General features: G+C 41.1%; 1 protein-coding gene across 1 annotated transcript in view; it reads left to right on the top strand.

Moving 5' to 3' along the window:
- LOC126249720 (histone acetyltransferase KAT8) overlaps positions 1–19,036 on the top strand; it is a 113,059-nt gene that overhangs the window by 65,631 nt on the left and 28,392 nt on the right. The gene's annotated exons all lie outside the window — the stretch shown is intronic.

Here is a 19,036-nt window from a genome sequence, read left to right as displayed (position 1 = left end):
TCTCCTATTTTTTTATAAGTACATAGACCTGTTTATTTCTACAATGGTTTACATCAGTTTACAACTTGAACATTTAGCTATTTTTAGACATAATCACCATTTTTGTTGATGCATTTTTGTAGATGCTGTGGCAGTTTTTGTATGCCCATTTCATACCAGCTCGCCGCCATGCTGCGAAGAAGGATGCCACCACTGGCGTGATTGTTGCTTGGTCTCAGGTGTAAAGTGGTATGCCCAGGTTTCGTCACCCATGACAATTGAGTCCAGAAAGTTGTCCTGTTCAGCTGCAAGGCGGTGAAGAAATGTGTGGGAAGCATCAACTCGTTGCCACATGTGGTCCTCAGTCAGCATGCGTGGCACCCATCTTGCGCACACCTTCCGGTAGTTCAACGTTTCTGTTAAAATTCTGTGAGTGGTGCTTCAGGAAACCTCAGGAACCAACGTGCAGAGATCATCCAGGGTGATCCGCTGATCTTCAAGCATACTTTGCTCAACCTTCAACACTGTCTCCTCAGAAATTGACAGTCTCCCGCTCCTTTGTTCGCCGTGAATTTTGGCCCGATCAGCTGCAAACTCTCTACACCACTTACAAACATTTTTGGCATTCACGTACAACTCACCATACACTTCCACCAATTGGAGATGGATTTCATTTGGCGCAGTGCCCTTTGCGTTCAAAAACTGAGTAACTGCGCGCAATTCGCACTTGGCGGTAACATCCAACGGGAGCTCCAATCTCAATGGCTGCCAAGCCGAGACTGAGCACCTCAGCACGGCGTGCGCAAGTTTACACAGCGCGTGAAGTGCTCTTCATAACAGTGTGACCAGCTGCCACACAAACAGAATTCTGTACTTATAAAAAATAGGAGACCTTACTTTTGGGACTGTCATCGTATTTGCATGTACTGCATAATCACCAATTACATGAGAGATAATGTACTGGATTTTGTGGTACTCATTCCAGGATCACGGAAAAATATTCCTAAAACTTGTGATGAACATTATGGGGTGCAGAACATATTTTTGTGAAGAGTATGTCTGGAATTGCCTATTTTTGATTACACTTTGCTCAAGTTCCAGCAATGATAAAGACAGACAGCTACTTCTTTGATTGTCTTTTCTTTCAGAACATGGCCTGAACATTTTGTGTTCATCACCATATCTATAACTAGTTGAATCATTTAAATTTGCTCCGTTTTTTGTTGGTTCCAACGGAAACATTGTTTTTATGTGTGGTATAGTTACGACTAATTTCGCCCTACCATTTCGGGAGTTAAAGTATGACGTTATCTTTTATTTGCTTGAATTCAGCCTTTGTTTCTTCGATAATTTTTAAGTACTGGTATTTGAATCTACTTTTGCTGTCTGAATTCCTGCAGCTATTTTGGAAGTGAACTTAGTATTAATTCCATTATTTTTGGCTTCCATCCATTCGGACATATGCTCTTCCAACTTTTTAGATTGTTTAACCAAATATTCATCTGTGTGTTTTTGATTGTCTACTTCCAAGTTTTCAGTCTTTTACGAAATTAGTTTTTCAGTATTTTCGATCTTGGTCTGCTTTCCGTGGAAACTTTCTAAGTCTAACTTTAACTGAGTGACCAGCTCAGACAAAGTCCCATATTTATGAACTTCAGCCAGTTTGGTATGGATTTGTTCCAGATAGTCAAAAATCTTTCTATGCCTCTCTGTTAATTATCTGTCTCATTCTTTTTCCTCTTCCTCCTGTCACTTATCCTTTCCTGCCAATTTTCTGGCTCCATCTTTTTCTCTTTCCTCAAGCTCAGCAGTTAACCACTTAACCCTTTCCACCCGTCTCTTCTCCCTTCCCATATCTTTTTCATCTAACCTATCAGATGCCATCATCTCCTTACGTGTTCTTACCATTGCCGATAAAAACATGATAACTTTAGTTAAACGAATAAGATCGTCTTAATGAGATCACGATAGTTTAAACAGATTCTCGCAGTAAAGGAAGCTCCGAATGCAGTTGAATGTGCTCTAACTGATGAAATCACACAAAACAATCTTCTATTGCAAACTACAAAATATTTTGAATTAGTTAACCAAACTAATCTAAATTATTGTACTATCATTCATCATGATTAAAGCGCTATCAAAAGAAAGGATCACAAATTTCAACATGTTTACCCTTTTTGTAGACTTAAGTAGTTCTGCTAGGGTACATCAATACTCAGACAAGTCCTTAATGATAAAAATTTATCTCTCACTGAGGCTCAATCAATAAAACAGGTACATACAACAGAAAATCACAGATCAGTCACAGTCACAATTATAACACTACACATTTCAATTAATCACACTTGGACAATTATCGTTCAATAAGTAATAACACAATAAAGTCTCAATTGATGATAATTACCTAATTGTTCTCTTCTTTGTTTGAGTCCCACATTAACCTGCTAATTGTGATCTCCAGTTTTTGTCCTTTGTTCGGGCCCCACATTGGGTGCTGTTTGTGGCTGCTCTCATAATCTTGATATTTCTTATTAGTTGGGAGTGGTTAGTCATTTGTTAATACTGGTTTATTTTTGATCTCAGGGCATGGTAATTTCGATAAGATGCCACAGTTTACTGTCTTTAAAATTCATCGTAAAACAGGGTTCATAGTGGAAATGAATAATTTGTAACATCTTTCTCTTTTTAACTTTGATGGATTAATCAATGAATGAAGATGATAATCTGTAAGTAAGTTATTTCATGTCAAAAGTTATTTTTGTGAGTTAGTATAAAGACAGCATTCATTAACACTGGCAGTCAAAAATCCTATACCTATGTTGACACCAAATGAGGTTGCGCAGTGGTTTGCTTACTGGACTCACATTCGGGAGGACGACAGTTCAAAATCACATCCGGCCGTCCTGATTCAGGTTTTCCATGATTTCTCTAAATCATTTCAGGCAAACCCCAGGATGGTTCCTTTGAAAGGGCACGGCTAACTTCCTTCCCCATCCTTCCCTAATCTGATGGGACCGATGACCTTAATATTTGGTCCCTTCCCCCAGATCAACCAACCAACCAACCTATGTTAACTTTTGATGAAAAAATGATGATCGCTGCACTGCACTGCATAATAAAGTGATTAAATTTTCCCTTTCACAAAGGTAATTACTTTCAGATAAGGTGGAAGGTACCTCTGAAATTAAAGTTTTGAATACTTTTGCACTATATATACTCCCACAGTTAAAAGTCATAAGTGCTCACGTGAGCTAACAGGATACAGACAACATGAGAGAGGATGAGCTGAAACGAAATGACAAAATAAGAGTGAGATGCTATTGTCTCGACTGTTTATAGACTTATACGACACAGATGATGATGTAACTATAACTTCTTATGCCTAAAAGTTCTTAGTACACTACTTATTCATTTGAAATGGTTATTCTGAAATAATTCACAACTATACAAAAATATTAACAAAAGTATTTATACTCATGGCTCATGACCATATAAGAGTGGCTTCAGGATTCATAAAGTTTCGTCTAGACTGACTTATTGGTTCAGCACACCCAGTGCAGTAAGCATCAGATAGTAAAGTTTGTTACTTGTTTGTGGGAAAGCTGAAAGACACACTGGTGACTGGTGAGGAAAAACAAAACATTGATGTGTGTACACATTAGGGCTACACATATAAAAATATCTGCACCTATAACTATTACACCCAGTATATTCTGTCCTTGACATCAACTGTAAATAGGTATACCGTATTTACTCGAATCTAAGCCGCACTTGAAAAATGAGACTCAAAATAAAGGAAAAAAAAGTTTCCCGAATCTAAGCCGCACCTGAAATTTGCGACTCGAAATTCAAGGGGAGAGAAAAGTTTTAGGCCGCACCTACAGATCGAAACAAAGTTGGTCCCTTGTAATATGAGACACAATTTACGTCGAATGAATGACGATACAGCTACAGTAGTTTGGTTCGAGTCGTAAGCTTAGCAGTTAAGCTTTACCAGGTAGCCATTGCTATGCATCAGTCCCGTTTTCTTTGTTATAGGTGTTCACGTCACTCTAAGCTGAAAATGCATTACTGTACTGTGTCATGCATTGTTTGTCGCATTCTGATAGTGCATGTTTACGGTCTGTCGCCGCTCGCGGCACGGCTTGCTTTTGTGCGCGCTACTGCCGCTTACAATTAAAAAATAAATAAAAAAATAAAAAAAAAAAGGGAGAGAGAGGAATCGTCTCATTAGCGAAACAATGGCAAGAGACTGCTATTTGTTGTTACTTACACTGCTGCTTTCTTTGATAATGATCAACAAGAACCAAATAATAGACTGTGTATGATAGAACATGTTCTGAACGAGAGTTTGGCGAAAATTTTTCTCCGTTTGAAAATCTTTGCAGCCGCTTCTTTAGTACATCAAATTCTGCACAGAAATTAGAGTCATCTTAGATTTAAAAATCTAGTCAGTTGTCGTGCTTCATTTCTGACTGTATCACATTAGGCATAAGAATAATATGAATATAAACATGACATGATACGTATATTCTTCCGCGTTTGCTGTTGTTTCACTCTACTTTCGTAGTTTATTAGGCAGACAGGGTTTAAATGAGATAGCAGCAAACGCGAAAGAATACAATGCAAAATGTTTATATCCGTATTATTCTTATGGTGAAGAGAATACTGCATGTGATTCGCCGGCCGGAGTGGCCGAGCGGTTAAAGGCGCTACAGTCTGGAACCGCACGACCGCTACGGTCGCAGGTTCGAATGCTGCCTTGGGCATGGATGTGTGTGATGTCCTTAGGTTAGTTAGGTTTAAGTAGTTCTAAGTTCTAGGGGACTTATGACCACAGCAGTTGAGTCCCATAGTGCTCAGAGCCATTTGAACCATTTTTGCATGTGATTCACATTTCATCAGGTTCCTATTAGCAACCATCTCTTCTCGCTGGTTGGAAAAAATTCAGAACGTAGAGTTGGCCATATTGACAAACATCCTAAACAGTCTTGCCAGTCGGATTTTCGTAGCACATTGAAATTCTGCTACATTCGAAGATGAACAATACGGAATTTGTATTTACTTCGTTGGATAATGTATGAAAATGCAGTGGTCGAAACTCGGGGCGGAGAAGAAAAGCTCGTCTTCCACCTACCTTTTTTTTTTATTGACGCAGATGTTTTGGCGCCAGTATTTATCTTTGTGCCTACAAAGCATGCCTGTGTAGCGCTACATATATTCGACAGCAGAAGTTATAGTTGTAGCGGCATCTACCAAAATTTTTCAGAACTTCCGCTTGCTTTACACTCAATTCTAAGCCGCAGGCGGTTTTTTGGATTACAAAAATCGGAAAAAAAGTGCGGCTTAGATTCGAGTAAATACGGTAGATCTACTGTCCAATAGAGACATGTGAAAATTTGTACCAGACCAGGGTTTGAATCTCAATTTCTCACTTATCGCAAGTGGTTGCCTTCATCACAGTGGCTCTCTATGCGTGCTCTCTGAACCAACCAAAACTTCTGTGTTCCACACTGTCTACATCTTTATATAGTGGGACCACTGAATTCATCATGTAATGCTCACATGACTTTGATTGTGGGGGCGTACGCAGATAGCCAAACTGGTTAAGGCAACCACTTGTGATAAGTGGGAAATCCAGTGGGAAATCCAGGTTTGAAATCCAATCCAGTACAAATTTTCAGATACCTTACCTATACATTATATGTGCCTGACGGCATATCGATCTTTCAGTGCAGATGCACAATAATGTCTGAACTCTCGCGGAAATACCGTAGGACTGTGAGTGGAGAGGAATAATAGACAGGAGACACCACTCTGTAGTGTGTAGCATATGAAGATTTGGGTCAGATGGGAGATGTACTCAAGATAGTTTAAGCAGTTAACGTGACCGTTTGGGTAAAGCAGGAAATTTGGGTTTGAATCTTGGTCCAGCATAAATTTTCATTTTTTGCCACAGTTATTTCAATGCCCCAATGCAGGAAATTTCATTCTTCAAGTATAAATTTTTATATGTAACTATTGGATAGTAGATCTACAAGCATTGCAGTTGACATCAAGGGATCCATATTCAGCAAATTAATTTCATATTATTTCATATAGCTGTGGATCATCAACATTTTCTGTTCTTTCAGACATGTATGTAACTAGTTTCATTGTATTATGATGAACAATTCTATATTATTGTGATTATCCATGGATTAATAAAGAAATCACATCAAATTAAATGATACAATGTCTGTAATGAAGCACTATTTGAAAATGACCCACAAGTGTTGAGCCATACCTTGATAAAAAATTTTAGTTCTGAAAAGACAGCTACGAGGGTAGTTCAATAAGTAATACCCCACTTTTTTTTTTCTCAGAACATATGTATTGTTAAGAGTCAGAATTTGGTGGCAATATACACTCCTGGAAATTGAAATAAGAACACCGTGAATTCATTGTCCCAGGAAGGGGAAACTTTATTGACACATTCCTGGGGTCAGATACATCACATGATCACACTGACAGAACCACAGGCACATAGACACAGGCAACAGAGCATGCACAGTGTCGGCACTAGTACAGTGTATATCCACCTTTCGCAGCAATGCAGGCTGCTATTCTCCCATGGAGACGATCGTAGAGATGCTGGATGTAGTCCTGTGGAACGGCTTGCCATGCCATTTCCACCTGGCGCCTCAGTTGGACCAGCGTTCGTGCTGGACGTGCAGACCGCGTGAGACGACACTTCATCCAGTCCCAAACATGCTCAATGGGGGACAGATCCAGAGATCTTGCTGGCCAGGGTAGTTGACTTACACCTTCTAGAGCACGTTGGGTGGCACGGGATACATGCGGACGTGCATTGTCCTGTTGGAACAGCAAGTTCCCTTGCCGGTCTAGGAATGGTAGAACGATGGGTTCGATGACGGTTTGGATGTACCGTGCACTATTCAGTGTCCCCTCGACGATCACCAGTGGTGTACGGCCAGTGTAGGAGATCGCTCCCCACACCATGATGCCGGGTGTTGGCACTGTGTGCCTCGGTCGTATGCAGTCCTGATTGTGGCGCTCACCTGCACTGCGCCAAACACGCATACGACCATCATTGGCACCAAGGCAGAAGCGACTCTCATCGCTGAAGACGACACGACTCCATTCGTCCCTCCATTCACGCCTGTCGCGACACCACTGGAGGCGGGCTGCACGATGTTGGGGCGTGAGCGGAAGACGGCCTAACGGTGTGCGGGACCGTAGCCCAGCTTCATGGAGACGGTTGCGAATGGTCCTCGCCGATACCCCAGGAGCAACAGTGTCCCTAATTTGCTGGGAAGTGGCGGTGTGGTCCCCTACGGCACTGCGTAGGATCCTACGGTCTTGGCATGCATCCGTGCGTCGCTGCGGTCCGGTCCCAGGTCGACGGGCACGTGCACCTTCCGCCGACCACTGGCGACAACATCGATGTACTGTGGAGACCTCACGCCCCACGTGTTGAGCAATTCGGCGGTACGTCCACCTGGCCTCCCGCATGCCCACTATACGCCCTCGCTCAAAGTCCGTCAACTGCACATACGGTTCACGTCCACGCTGTCGCAGCATGCTACCAGTGTTAAAGACTGCGATGGAGCTCCGTATGCCACGGCAAACTGGCTGACACTGACGGCGGCGGTGCACAAATGCTGCGCAGCTAGCGCCATTCGACGGCCAACACCGCGGGTCCTGGTGTGTCCGCTGTGCCGTGCGTGTGATCATTGCTTGTACAGCCCTCTCGCAGTGTCCGGAGCAAGTATGGTGGGTCTGACACACCGGTGTCAATGTGTTCTTTTTTCCATTTCCAGGAGTGTACATCAACATGTCTTTTCCATGTCCTATTTTTCTACGTAGTCTCCATCACCTTCTATGGCTGTACGCCAATGTTGTGGAAGAGCTTGTATTCCGTGCTGGTAAAAGCTCTTGTTCTGTAGGCATAGCCATATTTTCTCTGGATGACTGACACTGACGTCATCTTCAAAGAGTGTTCTTTAAGTGGCCCAAAGAGGTGGAAGTCTGAGGGTGCCAGGTCTGGACTGTAGAGTGGATGAGGCAGTGATGTCCAATTTGGCCATGTGTTCCCGGGTTCTCTGACTTGCGTGCGGGCATGCAGTATTGTTTTGGAACAAGATTTCTGCTGGATTCTGGTTTGATCAAACACGGTGGAAATGGTTCTTGAGTTTGTTCAGAGTCATTACATACGCCTCTGAATTGATGGTTGACCCTCTTGCCATCGCATCCACGAGAATGATGTACCAACACAATCCCAGAAGACTGTCGCCATGACTTTTCTGGCAGAGGGGATTGTCTTGGATTTCTTCTTTTGTGGTGAATGAGGATTATGCCACTCCATGGACTGCCTTTGTTTCCAGTGCAAAGTGGTTCACCCAGCTTTAGTCCCCCATAACGATCCATGACAGAAAGGCCTCTCTGCCAGTCTCAAAATGCTCCAACAGTTCAGATGAAATGGCATTTCTTGGAATCTTGTGGTCCGCTGTGAGTATTCGTGGAACCCATCGCGAGGACCTCTTTGTTGAGTTGTGATGTGACGGTCGGCACAAATAATGGCATCCACATGATTCAGCATTTCTGAAGCAGTGGTTGTGACAGGATGCCCCGTGCTCTGTTTCTGCATTTCCTGAGGCCGTAACTTTCTTAACTCATCACCCAACTGTATTCCTATCAGCTGTAGCATTGCCATACACCGCACACAAACATTTATGGATGTTCACCAAGGTTTCTTTTTCTGCACACAAGAATTCAATGACAGAACACTGCTCATAACAGGAGTTGTATGTAGACACCATTTTGACGCTGTACTACAGCTCTGTCATCTGCTGGAATGGTTTGAAACTTCACTGGCGCACAGAAGAAACATCAAATGTCAAGCACCAACAAGGACGTTTGTCTGTGTGTATTAATGGAATTTTAAAAAAGTGTGAGGCATTACTTATTGAACGACCTCCGTAAATTGCTTTAAATGTTCATTAACTAAAAACTAGGCACTTCTTAAAATGCAGAAATGTAGTATTCTTTGACTAAAATATTAGTGAGTCATAGTGGAATCTATAAACTTATACAGATACCTGTGTGTAACAATTTGTGGTGATATGAAATTGAGTGATGACATAGTGTGATTTGTAAGTAAAGCAGGTAACAGGCTACAATTTGGTAGCACACTGGAAAAAATGCAAACATCCTGCAAAGGAGAGTGCTTTCAAAACACACATGTGACTTGTCCTAGGACACTGCTTTATCATCGTACAGGACTAAATGGCACGTAGAATGAATACAGTGAAGGGCAGGGCAAATAGTCACAGGTTCATTTGACTCACGAGAGAACATAATCAAAATTATGGAAATCTTTAGCTGACATGTGCTAGAAGGTAAATGTCAAATATTCTGCGAAAGCTTACTTACAAAGTTTCAACAAGGTGCTCCCATAGGAGCCACAAAAACAAGAGCAGAGTAATGCTTTGTGTATTCTCAGCAGACCTGCCAGTGGCGGGAATATCTACATGCTGGTGGTTAATGTCCTGTGGTGAATTGTTGATTTCATGTTAAAAATATGTTCTGTGCAACACCTTACCTTTAAAAAAACTGATGTTGTTCCAGTTGTTAATCTAAAGTTTCTTCAAGTCAGTTTATGGGGATTTTTGATAATGTTTTGTATGCCACTGGTAGAAGTGACACTTTTCTGTAATTGTTACCATTTTGTTTGTCTGTCGTTTTCTGTTGTGGGTGGATTAATAGTTCAATTTCATGTTTGATACTGTTATTACTTTTATTATTGGTGAGAGGTAATGTTCTTTTCCAGCTATAGGCATGCAGGAATACCAAAAGAAACTGTATAGACTGAAGGAAAGTTTATGTTGGGTTAAGACGAAAGAAAGAGAACAGTAAACAAAAAAAATCAGAAATATTAACAGTATTATGAAAAGGATAGTTACTACTCACCATATAGCAGAGATGCGTAAGATGCTTAGCCGCAGATAGGCACAACAAGAAGACTGTCGCAAAATAAGCTTTCTGCCAACAAGGCCATTGTCAAAAATAGATGATACACACACATGCATCCATTCATGCAAATGTAACTTACATACACGTGACCACAGTCTCTGGCACCTGAAGCCACACTACGAGCATCAGCAGCAGTGCATGATGGGAGAGGCAACTGGGTGAGGGATGGGGGGAATGGTGAACTGCTGCTGGGCAGTATGCAGGGACGAGATGGAGGGAGGGTAGGGCAGCTAGGTGCAGTTGGGAGGTTAGACGGAGGTTGGGGGAGAGAGGGATGGGGGTAGCAGAGAAGGAGACCTATTTGTGGGCTATCTAGAGGAGTCCTTCCTAAACATCCAGAATCCTAATCCCCTCACCTAGTTCAGATTCATTGATAATATCTTTGTGATCTGGATCGAGGATGAGGACACGCTATCCACATTCCTCCAGTACCACAACAGCTTATCCCCCATTTGGTTCACCTGGTCCTACTGAACCCAACAAGCCACCTTCCTAGATGTTGACCTCTACCTCAAAGATGGCTATTCAGTACCTCTGTCCATATCAGACCTACTAACCGCAAGCAATACCTCCACATCAACAGCTGCCGCCCCTTTCATACCAAGAATCCCATCTATACAACCTAGCCACCCATGGCCATCACTTCTGCAGTGACGAGCAGTCTCTCTCGAAGTATACAAAGGGTCTCACTGAGGCCTTTACAGACTGTAATTATCTTCCCAACCTTGTAGAAAAACAAATCTCCTATGGCTTATCTTTCCAGTCATCAACCACCTCCCAAAATCTCACCATCCAGCCTACCACCCAGGACTGGAGCAACTGAATTACATTCCCTGCCAGAGTTTTGACTACCTCTCAGTGTGTCCTGAAATGAGAAATGTCCTTCCCACTATCCTTCCCACCCCTCCCACAGTGGTATTCCACCATCTACTGAACCTACACAATATACTCGTCCATCCCTACAGAATCCCTAATCCCAACCCCTTACCTCATGGCTCATATCTCTTTAATAGGCATAGATGCTAGACCTGTCCCATGCATCCTCCCACCACCACATACTCCAGTCTGGTCATAATCACCATCTATCCCATCAAAGGCAGGGTTACTTGTGAAACCAGCTGAGTGATCTGCAATCTAATCTGCAACCACTGTGCTGCATTCTATGTGGGCATGACAACCAACAAGATGTCTGTATGCATGAATGGCCACCAACAAACTGTGGTCAAGAAACAACTGGACCACCCTGTTGCTGAGCATGCCGCCCAACATGACATTCTTCATTTCAGTGACTGCTTCATAGCCTGTGCTGTCTGGATCCTTCCCAGGTTTTCTGAATCGCACAGGTTGGAAGTCTCCTTGCGATATATCCTACATTCCCGTAACCCTCCTGACCTCAACCTTCATAAGTCATTGTTCTCACCCATCTATCTCCTTCCCTCTTCCCATTCCAGCACTACACACCCCTGTATCCAGTAGCCTACCCAGCTTTTGTTTTTTTCCCACCACCCCTCCCCCGCCCACCATCTAACCTCCCGACTGCAGCTATCTCCTATGCTGCTGCTCATAGTGTGGCTTCAGCTGCTAGAGACTGTGGTCATGTGTATGAGAGTTACGTTGAGAGAGAGAGAGAGTGAGTGAGTCTGTTTGTCATCTGTTTTTGAATAGACCTTGTAGGCCGGTAGCTTATTTCGTTACAGTCTTTTAGACAGAGAGTGGGTGGGGCTAGTGGAAAAGGAGACCTATTCATGGGCCGTCTAGAGGAGTCCATCCTAAACACCCAGAATCTGTTACTCTGCATCTCCAGTATACGGTGAGTAGCACGTAATCTTTTCATAATATTATTACATTCCATCCTGGATTTTCCATTGTTAGAAATATTAACAAAAGAGAAATCAGTTTGGGGTGTCAGAAGAAGAGGAAGAATTGATGTTTCAGAGCCAAGAGTAGATCGTTTAACCAAATTTCAAGGTACTAAAATGCAGCAACTTCGGTTTCACAAAGTTTAAGTTAATGAGTTTTTTTGTAAATACATAAGACTGTTGAATTCAATTTTTCTCTTGTTGTGGTTACCAATTAATGAGGGTGCTCTGTTTTCATGACCTTTAAGAAAAAATAAAATTAACTACACTGTATATGTATAACAGTGTTTCTGGCATTTATTTGTGAAAGTATATGTACATATTGTCAAAGCTTGTTATCATTTTTTTTTTCCTTTTTTTCTTCCTCCCCTCCCCCCCCCCCTCCCCCACAAAAAATACAGTTACATAAATAATTTTTTGGAACAATATAGGGCTATTACAAATGATTGAAGCGATTTCATAAATTCACTGTAGCTCCATTCATTGACATATGGTCACGACACACTGCAGATACGTAGAAAAACTCATAAAGTTTTGTTCGGCTGAAGCCGCACTTCAGGTTTCTGCCGCCAGAGTGCTCGAGAGCGCAGTGAGACAAAATGGTGACAGGAGCCGAGAAAGCGTATGTCGTGCTTGAAATGCAATCACATCAGTCAGTCATAACAGTGCAACGACACTTCAGGACGAAGTTCAACAAAGATCCACCAACTGCTAACTCCATTCGGCGATGGTATGCGCAGTTTAAAGCTTCTGGATGCCTCTGTAAGGGGAAATCAATGGGTCAGCCTGCAGTGAGCGAAGAAACGGTTGAACACGTGCGGGCAAGTTTCACGCGTAGCCCGCGGAAGTTGACGAATAAAGCAAGCAGGGAGCTAAACGTACCACAGCCGATGGTTTGGAAAATCTTACGGAAAAGGCTAAAGCAGAAGCCTTACCGTTTACAATTGCTACAAGCCCTGACACCCGATGACAATGTCAAACGCTTTGAATTTTCAGCGCAGTTGCAACAGCTCATGGAAGAGGATGCGTTCAGTGCGAAACTCGTTTTCAGTGATGAAGCAACATTTTTTCTTAATGGTGAAGTGAACAGACACAATGTGTGAATCTGGGCGGTAGAGAATCCTCACACATTCGTGCAGCAAATTCGCAATTCACAAAAAGTTAACGTGTTTTGTGCAATCTCACGGTTTAAAGTTTACGGACCCTTTTTTTCTGCGAAAAAAAACGTTACAGGACACGTGTATGTGGACATGCTGGAAAATTGGCTCATGCCACAACTGGAGACCGACAGCGCCGACTTCATCTTTCAACAGGATGGTGCTCCACCGCACTTCCATCATGATGTTCGGCATTTCTTAAACAGGAGATCATGATCAGCAATTAATGTCATGGCCTCCACGCTCTCCCGACTTAACCCCATGTGATTTCTTTCTGTGGGGTTATGTGAAAGATTCAGTGTTTAAACCTCCTCTACCAAGAAACGTGCCAGAACTGCGAGCTCACATCAACAATGCTTTCGAACTCATTGATGGGGACATGCTGCGCCGAGTGTGGGAGTAACTTGATTATCGGCTTGATGTCTGCCGAATCACTAAAGGGGCACATATCGAACATTTTTGAATGCCTAAAAAAACTTTTTGAGTTTTTGTATGTGTGTGCAAAGCATTGTGAAAATATCTCAAATAACGAAGTTATTGTACAGCTGTGAAATCGCTTCAATCATTTGTAATAACCCTGTATTGTACCCCTTGAAGTACTGTTTCATCTAATACACCCAATGATAATGTTAAGAAACTGTACTGTTCTATAACACACTAAGTTTTAATGAGAACATGTTTAGTTCACAACACTTTTTACCCATTATACATTTTACTTCTGTATCTTTTAATTTGGAAAAAATAAAATAAACTGTAGTTTGTGGGACTGTTGGTTGTAATATTATGGCCCTGTATGAAGATACCACATCAAGAACAGCCTGAAATTCTGTGGAAACTTTAGAATTGGCATGAAATCACTTGAGAAAAGCAATTGGAGCTGCATCTTCTGTGCAGGGTGGTGGTGTCATATCTTTACGTTCCTCCTCAGATGATGACAGTAAAACATCATCATTCTCTTCTGCATCATCAGCAGAACTGATGACTGGTTCTTCAGCAGGATATATGTCTTCTGCCTGCATCCATTCTTCCATATTGATGGTACAAGAGGACACCAACAGGGTGTAAGCCTAAAGAGGAGCAGCATCAGTATCCAATGTTTTATCTGAATTGAACAGTTAGTTACGGAGTCTGGTGTAACTTCATCCAAAGCAGCAGATATGTTGTGGATAGCTTGGAGCACATTCCAATGTGCAATTGTTTCTTGTTGTTCAGTTGCACTGATGGTAACCTTAACAATTCGGCATGTGTAATTACTCTTAATTGAGGTGATTATTCATTGATCCAGTGGCTGCCAATAACTCATTGTGTTAGCTGATAAAAAGATTACTTCTATGTTCAGAAGTTGCAGGACATCGAACTGATGCGCCAAACAGTGGTCCAAAGGTAGCAAAATATTTTCTTCCTTGCAACCATTTGTTGCTGAACTTTCAAGAGCCAACTGTGGAAGAGAGATTTGGTCATCGAAGCCAAATTGTTATTCTCATAGTGGACTGGCAGATTGAATAGGTCGACATTTTTAAAACAACATCGATTTTTGTATTGTGCTGTCACAAATGCTTTAAGCTTCTCAAAATGTCTGAATTACAACAGAAAATTGTCAGTTCTTGCTGTTTTTTCTTCATGACATTTTTTGCCCTTGTAAATTTTTGTCCTTGTCAAAAGCTTGTTATCTCCTCCTTCCCCCCCCCCCCCCCCCCTCCCTGCTGCCTGCCATGTAGTTATTTTACAGTCACTAAATTACAGGAGATGCTGGCTTCATCCATGTTACACACATCTGTTATGTTATACAAATGAAAAAACTAAGATTGAAATTCCCATAGCCACTCATTGCCATCTTCCTCATATACTCTTTGTGCCCCCCACAGACACTTACAGCACTGACTTTATACTGCTTCTGAAAATGCCATAGCCAGGCCTCAGAACACACAAACCCAGAAATTCCCTTTTTGTGGTCAATTTTGTGAGCCCTTTCTTGAAGCGTGGGGCTAGACAATAAAATTTGCTGTGAACACATATTTTGGAGGCTTACATGACATGTGTCTGTTTCCTGTGCTGAACTTATTATCGATGAAAGAGTAGACTTCGAGGTCTGACAGTATTCTGCAACCTTTGTTTTAGCCTTCCCTCTATTGTTGACCATATGTAGAGTTTGCTGCTTTCGTTTTAACATCATAGTATTATGCCTTCATTTATGTTTTATGAGCATATTATGATTGATAGAGTGAAAGGAAAAAATCAAATTCACCGTTGACAGAGACAGAGAGCTCTCAGGATTGTTGCATGTCACACATTTCGTATGGTCTGGTGTCCAACCCCTCTCTTCCCTGCCGCTGTGTCTTACACTGTGGTAATGACATGTAAGCAGCAAGGAAGCGATGGGGCCATTGTTGCAACATTACAGTATGGTACATTATTGAGAAAAATTATGTGAAATGCATAGCGAAAAATACTGTAGTGCACAGCGCCACGTCTGTACATACTCATTTGGTCCAAACGAAGAATAAGATAAGGCAAATGTAGTGTGGGGACCAAATTTTAGTTTGTAGTACAAATTATACAGAATTCAATTTAAGCAGTAGTTTTTTATGTAATATGGAGGGGACTAAACGGCTGTTACAGGTTAACGGAGTTTACAGTTTATCTCATTTTGAAATAGCAGTCGTCTACTGTACTGTATGTCATGGAAAAAACAGGCTTTGGCAGCAAATTCACTGCAGTGGTGGTGCAGAATATGTTCTGTAGTACATTTCAAAGTGTGTTGTTAGTTTATATCTATTCACTCTTACACAAGATTTGCAGTTATCATATCTAATGTGTTTCATGTATTTGTATCCAAAGTGTTTCCCTATTGATTTCCTTTATTAATTTTGCATTTTGTTGTGATCCTTAATGTTCATCACAGCTACAATAAGTTATCTGCTTTAGTATCACTCCTCCATTTTTTCTTTTGATGTACATAATACTTTAGAGGTAATGCAGGATTAGATTTAATAATGAATAAAAAAAAATAGGATCGCAGATAAGCTACTATGTACAGCATAGTGAACGTATTATTGTAGCCGAGATAGACATGAGGCCCACACCCACCACAGTAGTACAAGTTTATATGCCAACCAGCTCCACAGATGAGGAGAAAATTGAGGAAATGTATGATGAGACAAAAGAAATTATTCAGGTAGTTAAGGGAGACGAAAATTTAATAGTCATGGGGGACTGGAATTTGATAGTAGGAAAAGGTAGAGAAGGAAAAGTAGTAGGTGAATATGGGCTGGGCTGGGCAGAAAAGAAAGAAAGAGGAAGCCACCTGGTAAAATTTTGCACAGAGCATAATGTAATCAGCACTAGCACTTGGTTTAAGAATCTCAGATTGATTATATAATGATAAGACAGAGATTTTGGAACCAGATTTAAAAATTGTAAAGAATTTCCAGAGGCAGATTTGGACCCTGACCACAATTTATTGGTTATGAACTGCAGATTAAAACTGAAGAAACTGCAAAAAAAGTAGGATTTTAAGGAAATGGGACCTGGATAAACTGAAAGAACCAAAGGTTGTAGAGTGTTTCAGAGAGAGCATTGGGGAACAACTGACAAGAACAGGGGGAAGGAATACAGTAGAAGAAGAATGGGTAGCTTTGATAGATGAAATAGTGAAGGCAGCAGAGGATAAAGTAGGTAAAAAGGAGAAGGCTAGTAGAAATCCTTGGGTAACACTGGAGATATTGAATTTAATCGATGAAAGGAGAAAACATAAAAATGCAGTAAATGAAGCAGGCAAAAGGCAATACAAAAGTCTAAAAAATGAGATCGATCGGAAGTGCAAAATGACTGAGCAGGAATAGCTAGAGGACAAATGTAAGGATGTAGAAGCATATTATATCACTGGGGTAAGATAGATGGTGCCTATAAGAAAATTAGAGAGACCTATGGAGAAAAGAGAACCAACTGTATGAATATCAAGAGCACAGGTGGAAAACCAGTCCTAAGCAAAGAAGGTAAAGCAGAAAGGTGGAAGGAGTAGTATATAGAGGGTCTATAAAAGGGATGTGTACTTGAGGGCAGTATCATGGAAATGGATAGGGCATAGAGGAAGAAGAGAAGGAAGATATGATACTGTGTGAAGAATTTGACAAAGCACCAAAATACTTAAGTCGAAACAAGATTCGAGGACCTTGTTTCAACTTGGATAACATTCCATTAGAGCTATTGATAACCTTGGGAGAGCCAGCCATGACTAAATTCTTCCATCTGGTAAGATGTATAAGACAGGCGAAATACTCTCAGACTTCAAGAAGAATATAATAATTCAAATTTCAAAGAATTCAGGTGCTATTAGGTGTGAATATTACCAGACTGTCAGTTTAATAAGTCATGGTTGCAAAATACTAACATGAATTCTTTACAAAAGATTGGAAAAACTGGTAGAAGCCAAACTTGAGGAAGATAATTTTGGGTTCCAGAGAAATGTAGGAACATGTAAGACAATCCTGACTCGATGATATTCTCTTAGAAGATAGATCAAGGAAAGGCAAACCTACATTCATAGCATTTGTAGACTCAGAGAAAGCTTTTAACAGTGCTGACTGGAATAGTCTCTTAAAAATTCTAAAGGTGACAGGAGTAAAATACATGGAGCAAAAGGCTATTTACAACTTGTGCAGAAACCAGATGGCAGTTATAAGAGTTGAGGGGCATCAAAGGGAAGCAGTGATTGAGAAGGGAGTAAGACAGCGTTGTAGCCTATTCCAGTGTTATTCAATCTGTATACTGAGCAAGCAGTAAAGGAAACAAAAGAAGAATTTGGAGTAAGAATTAAAGTCCAGGAAAGGACTTGGAAGAGCGTTTATGGACAGTGTCTTGAATGGAAGACACAACATGAACATCAACAAAAGCAAAATGAGGACAATGGAATGTAGTCAAATTAAATCGGGTGATGCTGAGGGATTAGATTAGGAAACAAGACACTGAAAATAGTAGACACGTTTTGCTATTTGGGCAGCAAAATAGCTGATGATAGTCAAAGTAGAGAGGATATAAAATGTAAACTGGCAATGACAAGAAAAGCATTTCTGAATAAGAGAAATTTCTTAACATCGAGTAGAGATTTAAGTGTCAGTAAGTTTTTTCTGAAAATATTTGTATGGAGTGTAGCCATGTATGGAAGTGAAACATGGATGATAAATAGTTTAGACAGGAAGAGAATAGATGCTTTTTGAAATGTGGTGCTACAGAAGAATGCTGAAGATTAGATGGCTAGGTAACATAACTAATGAGGAGGTACTGAATAGAATTGGGGAAAAAAGAAATTTGTGGCCCAACCTGAGTAGAAGAAGGGATCGGTTGGTAGGACACATTTTGAGACATCAAGAGATAACCAATTTAGCACTGGAGGGGGGTAAAAATTGTAGTCAGAGATCAAGGGATGAATACACTATGCAGATTCAGAAGGATGTAGGTAGCAGTAATTACTTGGAGGTGAAGAAGCTAGTATAGAACGCAGTAGCATGGAGACCTGCATCAAATCAGTGTTTGCACTGAAGGCAACAACAACAAAGACTTTGTCTCACAGATTCATTGTAACTTTTCAAGTTTCTTAATATTATCTGTTTCTCGTTATTGCCAATTTCTGTTACATGTGACCATTTGGTATCTTGCTCAATTTTGGATTCTTCTTCATTTCACCTATCTGCCCTCTCCTCTAATCGTACAAATCCGAGTGTCTGTACATGACCCAAGGAATCGTGGCAAGGCCAAACTACCTGTTGCCCTTCTTCCATGTCAGTAATATTTAGGCCTAAAACAGACAAATTATTCAAAGTGTCACTATTGGAGCTTAAGTCCTATTATGTTGTGCATTCTTTTAGTCAGTGTTTTCCACACATTCTTTCCTTGTTGATTCTGTGGAGAACTTCATTTTTTTTATCTAATAAGTCCACTCAGTCTTCAGCATCCTTCTGTAGCACCACACCTCAAACAATTTGAGTCTTGTCTTTTCTGTTTTTTCTG

Source organism: Schistocerca nitens, chromosome 1 (assembly GCF_023898315.1).
Source record: "Schistocerca nitens isolate TAMUIC-IGC-003100 chromosome 1, iqSchNite1.1, whole genome shotgun sequence".
Lineage (NCBI taxonomy): Eukaryota > Metazoa > Arthropoda > Insecta > Orthoptera > Acrididae > Schistocerca > Schistocerca nitens.
The sequence above is the reverse complement of the archived record's forward strand: the minus strand, read 5'-3'. Positions and strand labels throughout refer to the sequence as shown.